The following is a 15998-nucleotide window of genomic DNA, read 5'->3' as shown; positions in this document are numbered from 1 at the left end:
ACAAAAGAGACAGTAGCAAAAAGATGAGGCTGTCAGAGGAAAAGTACAGTGAATATAAAAATATTCAGCAACTCTTGGAGGACTATGAAAGTGGACATCAAAATGCTTCTTTATTGTTAAAAACCAACGCGTTTCGGCATGTGGCCTTCCTCTGGGTTTTTGGAGGAGGGTACAGTGACAGACAGTCCAGGGAAGAGAAGCAGAAGATAGAGGGTGAGGAGGGGCGAAGAGGGGCAAGTTGAGGTGAGGTGCAGCGAGCGACAGACAGAGGAGACAGAGGAGCAGTATCAGCAGTATTGGCAGTGGAATACTGATACGGGACATGTGGCAGAGAGTGACTGTGAGCCAACAGTGCCTGCACACACACACCCGCACGCACACACACACTCCCATCAGCAGTTGGTAGGACAATCGGGGGTTGGGTCAAGCAGGGTTGTCGTCATGCATCTCAATGCAAACCAAGCACAGCGTCGTCGGCCTGTCAACCAGTCAGCTCTTCTCTCTGACACCCGTGCAGCGCTGCCAGTTCAACCCTCACCAGCATTTATTTTCATAAGCACAGGAGCGGCAAGCTGTCAGCGCCCAGGCAACCAGGGCCACTCAGAGTCACACTCCTCTTCCCGTGCCGATGCGCACACACACAAAACACACAGAAAGGACAATACATATACATATACTTCATTTCCATGGTTGTAATTGTAGTACACAATGGTACTTTAAGCCCTGTGGCTTCTCATCAGTGTTATGTAATTATACAGGGCCCCAGGGGGGCCAATAAAAACACATGCAGAGCAGAAAATAAACCCTGCACTACCAGGTGATGGAAACTGGCTGCATCAGGATTATATTAAACAGTAGACCAGGCCGCAGCATTGTGGATCAGAATACTGATCAGATCACCTACCCTCTCAGCTCCTCTCCTGTCCTCTCAGTTCGGCCAGGCTCTGTTTCTTAGGATCTGGAGAGGGAGGAGGTTTGCAAGCTTGTTGACCTGTGAGAGAGGCTATGAGGGGGGGTATGTAAGGTATGCACTACATTGGCCTAAAGGAGCCAAGGGCTTCAGTCAAGTAAGTCATCTCCCTTGGGGTAATACGTTTGGGTGCCCAATAATATTTTGTTGGTAATGTAAAGTGGGTTTTATTGGGGAATAAAGTCACTGTGTGCAAATGAAAATGCATGGTTATTTTAAGCATGGAACACACACACTTGTGTTAATTTAATGGTTTTATCATGCTAAATCAGTGGCAAGGTGAATAAACACAACTGTGACATTTAATTAATTATTATAACTGTGAAAGTAATTAAACTGTTCAGTTATAGTAACACACACAAACACAAAAACAAACACACACAATGCCAACCCGTGAAAATCAACTATACTTTCCCTTTCACTTGTATTACAAACTGTCTCCCCTTCTCTCAATCTTTCTCATTAACTTCCCCTCAATCGCCCTCATTCTCACTCCCTCTCTCTATCTCACTCGTTCTCAGGTTCGAACTGGCCATCTGGCATTTCTGGAAAATGCCAGATGGGCTGGTTCATTTTTATCCCATTGGGCCTGTCTAACTTGGGGTTTATTTTATGCCAGGGCCGATTTCAGGTCCCAGTCTGCTCCTGGTAGTTGTCACTCCCCTTCTCCCTATCTCCCTGTGTGTCTTGCTTACAGTATCTCCCAAACCTCCAAGAAGCATACTTTCCTCCTGCGTACTTGAGTCCTGCTGCTTCTCACCAATAGATCTGACATCTTGAGTTCATTTCAGTTAATCTTCATCTACATTTGAATAATAATGTGGTTAATTGTCAATTTGACATTGGTATGATGCAAGGAGTGACTAAGAGAATATAAGCCCCTGTTTTGTAGCCTGATGGAACCAGCCTGTTTGTTGCGTTCGTCATTCAACTTGACTGGTGAACGCAGCAATCAGGTGGTAAAAGGAGGCTTTGGTGAGCTTGGTATATATCCCAACTTGAGTTGGGGTACACCAGGTCACCACAATACCCCACTTTTACATGGCCAGTCTAAGTGCAAGGTATTCCTGCTTGAGCTTCAATATGGAGGAGATGATGCTTTGATCTGTTCAGTCATCCAAGAGTTATGGGGTCATGGGGTTAAGCTCTTCCCATCCACACCCTGCCATGTCTAGAACAACAAGTTACTGTCTGAGGACAGAGGAGCAGGGACAGTATGAAATCTACAGACAAGAAAGGAGAGAAAGAAAAAGGAGGAGGGAGGGAATGATGATTGATGGTGATGAGAGTGAGAGACATAGACAGCTCTGGCGTCTCTCTCACAGTACAGCCTAACCCTGCTGTCAGACAGAGAGAAGGGGAAGGAGATGGGGTCGGCATGACAGGCAGGGTGAAGGTCACACACACACATACACGCACAGACTTGAGAAAGATAAGGGGGGAGATAGGGCCTCCGTGACAGGCAGGGTAACAACCCAACCCTCAATATCTTGCAGATCAGACCAGACTGTGTGTAAACAAGAACGCGGTCTCCCTGAAGAATAATAGAAGTTCACACCTCTGTCCATCTCCATCCCTCGCTCCCTCACTTGTCACCTCCCCTCCTTCAACTCCCTCCCTCCCTCCCTCCCTTGCTATTTCACTACCCTCCCTCCCTGTCCTTCTTTCTCTCTCCCTCCTTCCTTCCTTCCCTCTCTCCTGCCCATCCTCTCTCCTTCCCATCACTTCCCTTCCCTCCCTCTCTCCTTCCTTCCTTCCCTCCCTTTCCTTCTTTATCTCCTTGTCATACTCCAACAGGCAAGTCACACCTGCTGACTGAGGTAGCTGTGTTCCTTATGGCTGACAACATGGCTGGCACAGAGGGGGTGACAGGGTGGCGCGAGGGTGGTGTGAGTGGCACTGCCAGCTGCCATGGTGGTATCTGTCCTCTTCCACACAGCACAGCACAACCACAACACACACCAACACATCACCAGTACTCTGGCAGTTATGCCAACAAGGTCACTCTGCATGGTCTCACCCTCTAAAATACCCTAGTCTTCACAATACTGAGTCTACTCAGAGGATGAATAGAGGATATCTCATACAGTCCCTCTCTTTTAGATTCACTATTGGTTGCTTCATATAAACTTTGAAAAAATATTCATACTCTGATGACAGTGACTCAAAAGTGTAATGTGTACCATGTTTAAACTTGATCCTTGTGGAAGGTGCCCCTTTACGCCACAAAGGCTTTTTCATTTTTCCTAATTTGAGAAGCACCATAGAATTTTTCTGAAATATGAGCTACTATCATCCATTCCTTAGGCTTCAATAATTTAGAAACATTTTCCTGCATGCATCCTCTGACAGGAACAGATTGTGGAAACACAGACTGCTGCTTACGCTATGGGTCTATTTTCTGTTCCATCATCCTCCTTCCTCTCCCCATGGCAACATGTCATACCACCGCAACATAATGTGTCATAGAGTTACTTCATGGCTGTTTTTTTAAGTCTTCTTTAAAAAGTAACTGGCTCTACACTGCAACTGGAGAAAGAGTGGGGAGTGAGAGTTAGAGAGAGAGAGTTGGAAATAATAAACCAAAAAACTGAGCAAACTAGAATGCTATTTGGCCCCAGAGCGGCAGAATACCTGACCACTGTGACTGACCCAAAATTAAGGAAAGCTTTGACTATGTACAGACTCAGTGAGCATAGCCTTGCTATTGAGAGAGGCCTCCGTAGGCAGACCTGGCTCTCAAGAGAAGACAGGCTATATGCACACTGTGCACAAAATGAGGTGGAAACTGAGCTGCACTTCCTAACCTCCTGACAAATGTATGACCATATTAGAGACACATATTTCCCACAGATTACACAGACCCACAAAGAATCGAAAATAAATCAAATGTTGATAAACTCCCATATCTATTGGGTGAAATACCACAGAGCAGCAAGATGTGTGACCTGTTGCCACGGGAAAGGGGCAACCATTGAAGAATAAACACCATTGTAAATGCAACCCATATTTATATTTAATTGTTGTCCTTTTTGTACTATTTGCACATCGTTACAACACTGTATATAGCCATAATATGACATTTTAAATGTCTCTATTCCTTTGGAACTTTTGTGAGTGTAATGTTTACTGTTTATTTTATATTGCTTATTTCACTTTTGTTTATTATCTATTTCACTTGCTTTGGCAATGTAAACATATGTTTCCCATTAATTGAATTGAGAGAGAGAGAGAGAGAGAGAGAGAGAGAGAGAGAGAGAGAGAGAGAGAGAGAGAGAGAGAGAGAGAGAGAGAGAGAGAGAGAGAGAGAGAGAGAGAGAGAGAAAGAGATAAAGCCCTTAAATTGAATTGAATTGAGAGAGAGAGAGAGAGAGAGAGAGAGAGAGAGAGAGAGAGAGAGAGAGAGAGAGAGAGAGAGAGAGAGAGAGAGAGAGAATAGAGAGAGAGAGAAAAAGAGAGAGAAAGAAATAACAACCTGACACAACGTGTCAACTGGATTGTCACAACCCTCTGAATAGCCACAACACTAAATAGACTCACCTACCATTCTACCTGGAAAAGGACACTACCCAGCTATCACATTTGGTTCCTCTGAAGTTGTGGGAATGTACGTTTTTGGTTTCCCATTGGTTCTTGGAATGAAGCCATACATTTCAAACTGAAAGTTTTAAAAACATTCTGAGAAAGGAAGCGAATGTTTTGCCGGTTCTGGGAACATACATATTTAGGTTGCAGGGAGGTTTTGAGAAAGTTTTACTATGGTTCCCTGAAAGTTTTAAATTATAGGTTATTTGAAGGTAATTAAATAACGTTCTGAGAACATGTTTCAACAAGACTTTTGATAACACTGTTAGCTTAGTTTGGGTTAACTGTTTTGAACTCCAAGCACAGATAGGACACATTGAAATGCATTTGCTTAGGCATTAATCATGCTAACACATTTATTTTTTATTGTTGCACAGTAGGGCTGTGATGGTCATGAAATTTTGTCAGCCAGTTATTGCCATGCAAAAGACTGCCAGTCTCACGGTAATTGACCGTTAATTAGCATCTCCAGGCCTCCACACATCTCGCCTTTGGAACATCTATATTTAAAAAAGTCTAATAAATTTATTTAATGTACACCATCACAATAAATCCATTATTTATTTTAGTCATGTCTAAAGAAACATTATGATATGAAAAATGTATTTCAGAAGAACAAAAAATGAGTTGGCCTACTGTAGCCTATGTTATCTGGCTATGTGCCATGCCGTAGGCTGTAGACTTGTTAATTTAGCTGACAATAGGGATCATGAGTGGCGCAGCGGTCTAAGGCACTGCATCGTCTGCTGTTTTCATTGATCATCATCATCGATCGGAATATCTAGCAGGTAAGATCAGTGTATTAGGCTACAGTAATATGTTAGCACGATTAACAAGATTTACAGTGTAGCCACAGTAACGCAATCTAACGTTTGTAAACTGGTGTTTTGACACTGACACAGGTTATCGAAGTAACGTAGCTAGCTTAACATCCGATGACTCTGACCATCAAAATAGTCTAATGTTAACCCCACTATTTACATACTAAGCTGGAGTTATTATTTTCCTATTACCGTAGCTAGCTATCTAAACATAGTGTGATTTGATAGCTTGTAGTTGTGTTTTGTCACTCAACTCAGCATCAGCAAACCTCTCCTTTTCTCTTTTAGTTCATTTAGCTATTTGGACTAGACATACAGTGGGGGAAAAAAGTATTTAGTCAGCCACCAATTGTGCAAGTTCTCCCACTTAAAAAGATGAGAGAGGCCTGTAATTTTCATCATAGGTACACGTCAACTATGACAGACAAAATGAGAAAAATTCCAGAAAATCACATTGTAGGATTTTTTATGAATTTATTTGCAAATTATGGTGGAAAATAAGTATTTGGTCAATAACAAAAGTTTCTCAATACTTTGTTATATACCCTTTGTTGCCAATGACACAGGTCAAACGTTTTCTGTAAGGTTTTCACACACTGGTGCAATACAATACACACTGGTGCAATACAATTGCTGGTATTTTGGCCCATTCCTCCATGCAGATCTCCTCTAGAGCAGTGATGTTTTGGGGCTGTCGCTGGGCAACACGGACTTTCAACTCCCTCCAAAGATTTTCTATGGGGTTGAGATCTGGAGACTGGCTAGGCCACTCCAGGACCTTGAAATGCTTCTTACGAAGCCACTCCTTCGTTTCCCGGGCGGTGTGTTTGAGATCATTGTCATGCTGAAAGACCCAGCCACGTTTCATCTTCAATGCCCTTGCTGATGGAAGGAGGTTTTCACTCAAAATCTCACGATACATGGCCCCATTCATTCTTTCCTCTACACGGATCAGTCGTCCTGGTCCCTTTGCAGAAAAACAGCCCCAAAGCATGATGTTTCCACCCCCATGCTTCACAGTAGGTATGGTGTTCTTTGGATGCAACTCAGCATTCTTTGTCCTCCAAACACGACGAGTTGAGTTTTTACCAAAAAGTTCTATTTTGGTTTCATCTGACCATATGACATTCTCCCAATCCTCTTCTGGATCATCCAAATGCACTCTAGCAAACTTCAGACGGGCCTGGACATGTACTGGCTTAAGCAGGGGGACACGTCTGGCACTGCAGGATTTGAGTCCCTGGCGGCGTAGTGTGTTACTGATGGTAGGCTTTGTTACTTTGGTCCCAGCTCTCTGCAGGTCATTCACTAGGTCCCCCCGTGTGGTGATCTTGTGATCATTTTGACCCCACGGGGTGAGATCTTGCGTGGAGCCCCAGATCGAGGGAGATTATCAGTGGTCTTGTATGTCTTCCATTTCCTAATAATTGCTCCCAAAGTTGATTTCTTCAAACCAAGCTGCTTACCTATTGCAGATTCAGTCTTCCCAGCCTGGTGCAGGTCTACAATTTTGTTTCTGGTGTCCTTTGACAGCTCTTTGGTCTTGGCCATAGTGGAGTTTGGAGTGTGACTGTTTGAGGTTGTGGACAGGTGTCTTTTATACTGATAACAAGTTCAAACAGGTGCCATTAATACAGGAAACGAGTGGAGGACAGAGGAGCCTCTTAAAGAAGAAGTTACAGGTCTGTGAGAGCCAGAAATCTTGCTTTTTTTAGGTGACCAAATACTTATTTTCCACCATAATTTGCAAATAAATTCATAAAAAATCCTACAATGTGATTTTCTGGAAAAAAAAATCTCAATTTGTCTGTCATAGTTGACGTGTACCTATGATGAAAATTACAGGCCTCTCTCATCTTTTTAAGTGGGAGAACTTGCACAATTGGTGGCTGACTAAATACTTTTTTCCCCCACTGTAGCTATAGGGTAAACACTGTCTTGATATCAAATAGGCTAGGGTCATCATTTTAATTCTGAATTAAAATGCACAAGCGATATCCTATGCATTTGCTGATGCTGGTGTGTCTGTGTGTTGGTTTGTGGTAGAAATGTGCTTTAGCAAGTAGTTAGAGATGACAACATAGGTAGCTAGAGTTTATACACTTCATTGTATTGTTCCATCTATTAATCCAGCGTGCTCACTGTGATTAAAATGTATATCATTTATGCTTATTAAATACAAACTTTCCCCATTATTTTCACAGCAGACATAGAGCCCAGCTTCAGAAAACTGCCAAATGGAAGGATTCCAGGATTTGTGGCGCCCGTCTTCCGTTTACACAAAGGTGTTAGGAGACGCAGATAGCTTTTTAGCACAGGTAGTCGATTCTGTCTTCCGTCTGTTTTCTGAAAACACATGAGATATGGCCGTGTGGTAACACTAACCCTATAAAGGTGTGTATAATTTTACCATTTTGTTTAGAGCGTCGGGGTTCTAAACAAAACTCCCCTGTATAGAAGACGCCTTCTTCCAATGACTCTTATGTGTAATGTAATGGAACTGAGAGTCATGATCAAAGGCTATCTCAGGAGAAGGAAAGAGTTGGAACACAAACTAAATATACAAAGAGCTCCAAAAGTATTGGGATAGAGAAATGTTTTGTTGTTGTTTTGGCTCTGTACTCCAGCACTTTGGATTTGAAATGATACAATGACTATGAGGTTAAAGGGCAGACTGTCAGCTTTAATTTGAGGGCATTTTCATCCATATCGGGAGAAATTACAACACTTTTTGTACATAGTCCACCCATTTTAGGGGACCAAAGGTATTGGGACAAATTAACTTCTGTGTAGTAAAGTAGTCAAAAGTTTAGTAGTTGGTCACACTACTCCACCACCAGCTGGGCCTCTGTCCGTGGCCTTAACACCAGTGCCCTGCTGGGCTTCTGTTCATGATCTCCACATCTGTGCCCGGCTAGGCCTCTGTTCATAACCTCCACATCTATGCTCGGCTGTCCCTCAGTCAGCCCCATCCTCTGCTCCTTATGGGCTGGGCATTCTGATGGAGCCAGCAATCAGTCGCTCTCCATTTTCAGTTAATTATATATAATTGTAATTATTTGTGTTCAATTGTTTGTCCCTCTGTGGTGTTTAACTGTATATACAGCATCATTTTTCATTGATGTATTACTCAACAGTATTCTCCCCTTCCTCTTAATTCACTCTGTTTCACGGTTTTCTAAGCCAGAACCCAGAAGCAGACCAGGACGAGGTGAGTTGAACGAAGGTGAGAATTTATTAACAGATTCAGAAAACGATGCAGAATAATCCAGGGGACAGAGCGGGCGGGGGAGATGAGTTGGTGGAGGTGAAGTGGCAGATCCAATGATGGCTCGGCAGCCGCCGACAACCAGGCAGGGGTTGGGTGAAGGTTCCGGGAGAATGACTGTAGATAGAAACAAACGGAGGTAAGTACACGGCAAGCCAACAAGGTGCAAAACAACAAAACTAACGCTAGTAACTCAGAGGCTGATACGCTGACAAACATACTGTTCATGGCTAACGATCCGGCAGGGAATGGATGTCAGGTCAGAGCTTATGAAGGGTGATGATCAGGACCAGGTGTGCCGATTGCTGATGAGATGCAGGTGCGGGTAATCGGGAGATCTCCCGCCTAGCAACGTCGCCCGGCAACCAGGCAGGGAGCGTTCAAGAACCTTCAGGAAACAGGAGATTAAGAGCAGAAAAACGGCAACACATGCAGGAACCGACTCATGACGCAGGGTTCATGACACTCTGAGCACAAAAGCCCTTAGCTGAATTCTCTAATTACATTTTGATCAATTAATGTCAGTCTTTGAATGCTCCATATTATAAACTATGACATTTTCCTGCTTGTGTGCTATGTGCACTGATTTCAAACAATTAGAGTATATTTGTCATTCTCACATCTTCCTCCAATTCTGTGTCTTCAATTACTTCCTTGATTTACAATCAAAACAACTTAGCTAACATTACATTTTCGATGTGAACTTGTTATTAAATATATAGATTAAGCCATTTATCTTATTTGAGATAAACAAGATTTAACTCCTGTGGTGTTTTGGCTTAACCCATTTAAGCCACCCTTCTATAAGTTCGAATCCTGAAGAGGGTGAGCGGTTTGACAAAAAGAGACAGGTTTTCATAATAAAAAGTTATGGATGATGATGACAGATTTACGGGGTGAGAGGAACGAGGATTATTGGAAGACGGCCAAGCATTAAAAAACAAAGATTCAAGGCTAAATACAGCAGCCGTGAAATAAATATAACACTTATTTCACCCCACGCATCAACCACTGTTTGAGGAGCATGCTCTCGCTGCCCGACAGGTGATATTCTGCCAAAACTCTGTATGCCATCGGCTCTCCAACCTTGTTCCTGAAGCTACCATGTGCTTAATTTGGGAAACTAAGTTAAATCTGTTCGGGAACATCAATAATAACATATTTTCGCAACGAAACATATTTCACCAAACTGTTGACAGATCTGTTATGATGAGTTTCTCGGGTATTCAAGTAATCAAGGATGTAAGAATATAGTTAGACACTATGTAGAAAGTGAATACAAATGTTTTATTAGTCGGTACCGGGTTAGAGACAACAATGGACAGAGCTTTGCCGTTTGCAACTATCGAACAAAGATTCACTCTCCCTTATATACCCTTGGTTATCTTCCTTTCACATACATCTGGAAACCATCATGGCACTCCCTTTCTACATTTACATTTTAGTCATTTAGCAGACGCTCTTATCCAGAGCGACTTACAGGAGCAATTAGGGTAAAGTGCCTTGCTCAAGGGCACATCGACAGATTTTTCACCTAGTCGGCTTGGGGATTAGAACCAGCGACCTTTCGGTTACTGGCACAACCATCTTAACCACTAAGCTACCTGCCGCCCCCTTTCTCTGTTATTATTACCCTTTACCCCAGGTCATTACATCCTGTCCATCAATCATACTACCATAAACATCACTAATCTCCTTTGACATAAGGAATGTAGACTTCATGGCCCCAAACCAATTATCTCGTAACTCTACCTCGATCCTCACAATACTATGACATGACATCATTACAGCCCGCTCAAGAACTGAATAAAGGAGAGAGAGGAGGAGATGGAAATGCATGGTGGTGAGATATTCTGTATAGCTGAAGGTAATGTGTCACTTAATGAATTATGAAATATAAATATAAAATATATATATATATATATATTTTTAAAAATCTAATACTAATTCACTAATTGTAGGCTAACTGTAAGCCGCCATGCACAATCAATGAACCAACAGCATCGCCTAGGGCTATACGTTCTCTCCCAGACTCATGGATATACATTTTGGAGCATAACATCCACACTCAATGCCGATTACTCATATTTGTTTAATTTTGGAGTATAGGCTAGACCAATTTAAGACATCTTAAATCAGTTTTGTTTTATGTTTTACTGCCATGATTAATATGCGTAGGCTATGTATTGTATAATGGCACAATCATCATTTTAATTCCGTTTTTTTTCTTGGGCTCATAGACCTATGCATATGCATAAGCTCTAATATGCATATGAGTGTTTTGAATTAATCATCACCTTAGAAAGCCTGTCAATTTCGTTGTGTTAGGCTTTGAAACAACATCCACAACAACCATGTTTTACACTGTTTCAACCTGCTGTTGAACTTTCTTCAAATTGATCATTACAGTGTGGTGAGTTTTTAAAGTTTGATAGGCCTACTGTTTTGATGATAAGTGTTTGATGTGATTCTCGATTGTATTTGCAGTGATCTCAGAGTGGTTTGAGGGACAATAGAGCCCTGAGTACTAGGCCATTAGGACCTGATGGTAGTTAGCAAGTTGGGTACAACAAAGGCATGTCCAGAGTTCATAAAAGGAGATTACCGTGAATCAACGGTAAAATGATGTTTTTTACTGCTGTCATGACTGCCGGTAATAGGGTCACTGCAACAGCCATAGTGGCACGGCGTCAGTGTGGTTCAAACCTATGATCTTCTTTTCTCTATCCATGGAATTTTTAGGGCCTCCCGAGTGGCGCAGCTGTCTAAGGCACTGCATCGACGTGTCAGAGGCATCACTACAGATCTGGGTTTGGTCCTGGGCTGTCTCACAACGGATTGTGATCGGGAGTCCCATAGGGTGGCGCACAATTGGCCAGTGTCGTCCAGGTTAGGGGAGGGTTTGGCCAAGGTAGGCCTTCATTGTAAATAAGAATTTATTTTAAGTGACTTGCTTAGTTAAATAAATCAAATTAGTCCACTGTGCCACCAGGATGGAGCTAGTGTGCCATGTTTATTAACTCACAAAAAGGTGTTCATTTTAGTCTATTCAAACATACCCAATTTCAAAGGAAAAAGCACTCAATAAGATCAGGTATGGCCAATTAGTGGGCGAGGTCAACACACCACCTGAACACACTTAACAAGATAGAGAATAGAGAGATTTTTGTTGATGCAGAGAACCGAAAGCACAGACCTCTTGACTTTTTCAACATTTTGTTACATTACAGTGTTATTCTAAAATGGACTAAATTGTTTTTTCTCTCTCATCAATCTACACACAACACCCCATAATGACAAAGCAAAAACAGGTTTTTGGACATTTTTGTGCATTTATTAAAATGTGTTTACATAAGTATTCAGACCCTTTGCCATGAGACTCAAAATTGAGCTCAGGTGTATCCTGTTTCCATTGATCATCCTTGAGATGTTTTTAGAACTTAATTGGAGTCCACCTGTGGTAAATTTGATTGATTGGACATGATTTGGAAAGGCACACACCTGTCTATATAAGGTCCCACAGTTGACAGTGTATGTCAGAGCAAAAACCAAGCCATGAGGTCGAAGGAATTGTCAGTAGAGCTCCGAGACAGGATTGTGTCGGGGACCAAAACATTTCTGCAGCATTGAAGGTCCCCAAGAACACAGTGGCCTCCATCATTCTTAAATGGAAGAAGTTTGGAACCACCAAACTGAGCAATCGCAGGAGAAGGGCCATGGTCAGGGAGGTGACCAAGAACCCGATGGTCACTCTGACAGAGCTCCAGAGTTCCTCTGTGGAGATGGGAGAACCTTCCAGAAGGACAACCATCTCTGCAGCACTCCACCAATCAGGCCTTTATGGTAGACTGGCCAGACGGAAGCCACTCCTTAGTAAAAGGCACATGACAGCCCGCTTGGAGTTTGCCAAAAGGCACCTAAATGACTCACAGACCATGAGAAACAAGATTCTCTGGTCTGATGAAATGAAGATTGAACTCTTTGGCCTGAATGCCAAGCGTCACGTCTGGAGGAAACCTGGCACCATCCCTATGGTGAATTATGGTGGTGGCAGCATCATGCTGTGGGGATATTTTCCAGCGCCAGGGACTGGGAGACTAGTCAGGATCGAGGGAAAGATGAAGGGAGCGAAGTACAGAGAGATCCTTGATGAAACCCTGCTCCACAGCACTCAGGACCTCAGACTGGGGCGAAGATGCCCCTTCCAACAGGACAATGACCCTAAGCACACAGCAAAGACAACGCAGGAGTGGCTTCGGGACAAGTCTCTGAATGTCCTTGAGTGACCCAGCCAGAGCCCGGACTTGAACCGGATCGAACATATGGTGGAAAAATTACAAACTCTGTTATACACATGCGCTGTATAAGCCTTAAACCTGTAAATTTATACTGTCTGTTTCTGTCATGAAGAAGCTAGCATTTTTCCACTCTTGTCTTTATGTAACTTGCTCACGTGGCCAAAGACAAAGAGCCTCTGAGAGTGACCATAGTTTTTGGTCCATCCTGTTCTTTTTGTATCTTTCAAGGGCACAGCTGTGTGGAGATATGAAGAGAACAGAGGCTAGCTTGAGCAGCAGTGACAATTCTATCAGCAGAAAGGAGTAACAAAACTGACGTTATCACTTGTTTGTACGTTATGTTCCCACCATGATCTCACACACCTGCTAAACTGCCACGTAGACAGTGGTTGTATTTTCCTATAAAAGCAGAGACCCAACTCTTGTTTATTGAGCTCTTAACACTGCACTGTTGAGTGGATTGGTAACCAGCTCCAGATTTGCAAATTTTATAATAAAAAGTTGTTGTTTTGAAGAATCTGCAGTCTTTCTTCCTTTTGATTAGAATTTCCGCTACAATTCTTGGCGACGAGGATGGGATGGCTAACTCCGCTTGCTGACCGTTCCCGGGGACACCGAGGTTAACTGTGCACAGGGGCTACGTTAGGCGTGGCTCAGGGAGCCCACATTCCACTCAAAGGAGCAGAAGAGACCCACCTCGGACCCGGCAGGGAGCGTCAGTGGACGGATATGACATTCCGAACAGACAAAATAAATTAAGGGTGAGACTGATTTTCTTTCAAACATCATAGAAAATCCTGTTCTGGGAACCGGTTGTGCACATTAGGTCTTTGTTGAAGCAAAGACACCCCTAGTTAGAAACTTTGTTGTAGCATAGTTATTTCTGATAGGGGAAGTCCTAGAATCTTTAATTATTAACTCTGTTGGAACAGAGATATCTTTAATTAAAGGAGAAATTCTGGGACGAGTTGCCCTGTTGGAGCAGGAACATCTCTGACTAGGATCTTGGTAGGAGCAGTGATAACCTGCTCAGAGACAGGGGTGAGTTTTCACTGTGTGTGAAGAAGACCTTGTCTTAGTGATAAGGAGGGCTCTACTGTGTGTGGAGGAGAATTCACTGTGTGTGAGTTTCATTGTGTGTGAGCTTTCACTGTGTGTGAAGAAGACCTTGTCTTACTGAAAAGGAGGGCTCTACCGTGTGTGGAGGAGAATTCACTGTGTGTGAGTTTCATTGTGTGTGAGTTTTCACTGTGTGTGAAAAATACCTTGTCTTATTAACAAGGAGGGCTCTACTGTGTGTGGATAAAACCCTGTTTTATAACAGAGGTATTCCCGGGTACTAAATTAATATTAATTGATATGCCATGGTTTGCAATCGGCAGATGTAAATGCATGAGCTATGTGATTCGATGACAGGGTCCTGAGAAAGAAGTAAGAAAATATTCCTGCAGGTTAGCACATTATTTTAGAAGGCTGCAATTTGACCAATGGAGCCATAGGAGCATTGGATATACTTGGGTAATAATTGGTTACGTGCATAAAACACATACAACATTTTGTATAGGGGGAAATGTTGTATGGGTACAGAATTCTAAATTACATAAAGAAATCAAATAATATTTGGATGGCAAAGAAACGCCCCCTTTGATCAATTTTTTTTTGAGTTAACCCATAATTAATTTTAAGAAAGGAAGATGTTCCTAACTAAATACTGTTTGTTTTGTGTGTTTGTTTGTCTCTGAGTGTGTGTGTATAGATGGAGTATCACAATGGGAGCCAAGAGCAGCAAAGGAGAACCCTGTCTGCCCAACCCGCTGACTGGATTGGTGAAGGTAATGGTGGAGAAGTGGGGCAGGGACATTCTGGAACAGGCACAGCTTTGGCACAAGGTAGCAGATTTTCCTTTGAAAGGCACATTAAGTGAAGTTTCGTTAGCAGAATGTAGAAAGAAGTTACAGGACTTTGAAGAAACCAAGAAAGGCAAGGCAAGTAGAATAGACTGGGATGATTTTAGGAAGTGGGAAAGAGAAGCAGAGAGAAGGGCAGACAATACATTTGACGGTACAGTGAGGGAAAAAAGTATTTGATCCCTGTCGTAGAAATATTTGACTCAAAAAGTAGTCAATTTAAAAATATTTCTCAAGAGACTGGAACTTGTGAATTTAGACTTTTATTATTTGCATAACAAAGCCCGAGCTTGCTCCATGGAGCAACAACTGTCGCTCTTTGGCTTAGAGCTCCCTTTTATACACACAAATGCATAATCATGTTACATAGCATATACAGTCCCTCCCCTTAGGGCAAATGATTAACTTATTTTAGTGCCACTCTACCCTTATCTTTCAACGTCCAAATGTCACATGTGGTTTACTCCAAAAGGTCATGGGCGCTTTTCCACAGGAAGCCTCTTCCCTAATCTCATTATATTGGTAGCAGACCCTTTCCCTAATCTCATTATATGGTTGCAGACCCTTTCTTTACAAATAATACACATACATACATTAAGGCATTTATCATTTACCATCCTCCCTGGCCCTTGAGATTATGTGCATGTGGCCATGTGTCAGGTCATAGGGTCATAAGCAAAACAAATGATAACACTAGGTCCATTGTTACTCCAATCTCCACACAGCCATCACATGTCATTGACATACCCAGACCAGCTGCAGGGAGTTTATGAAAAACACATAAATGTCTCTGCTCTGTATTAACCCTTCAACTGGTTCTCAATCCATAAACATTTTAAGGCATATAGGTGTTTAATTCTACAACATATGTACTTGAAAATCATCCATATCCCCTGCTGATTTTGTACGTTTGCCCACTGACAAAGAAATGATCAGTCTATAATTTTAATGGTAGGTTTATTTGAACAGTGAGAGACGGAATAACAACAACAAAATCCAGAAAAACGCATGTCAAAAATGTTATAAATTGATTTGCATTTTAATGAGGGAAATAAGTATTTGACCCCCTCTCAATCAGAAAGATTTCTGGCTCCCAGGTGTCTTTTATACAGGTAACAAACTGAGATTAGGAGCACACTCTTAAAGGGA

This window comes from Coregonus lavaretus (assembly GCF_964263955.1).
Source record: "Coregonus lavaretus genome assembly, chromosome: 3".
In the NCBI taxonomy this organism is placed as follows: domain Eukaryota; kingdom Metazoa; phylum Chordata; class Actinopteri; order Salmoniformes; family Salmonidae; genus Coregonus; species Coregonus lavaretus.
This window is presented reverse-complemented; position numbering follows the sequence as displayed.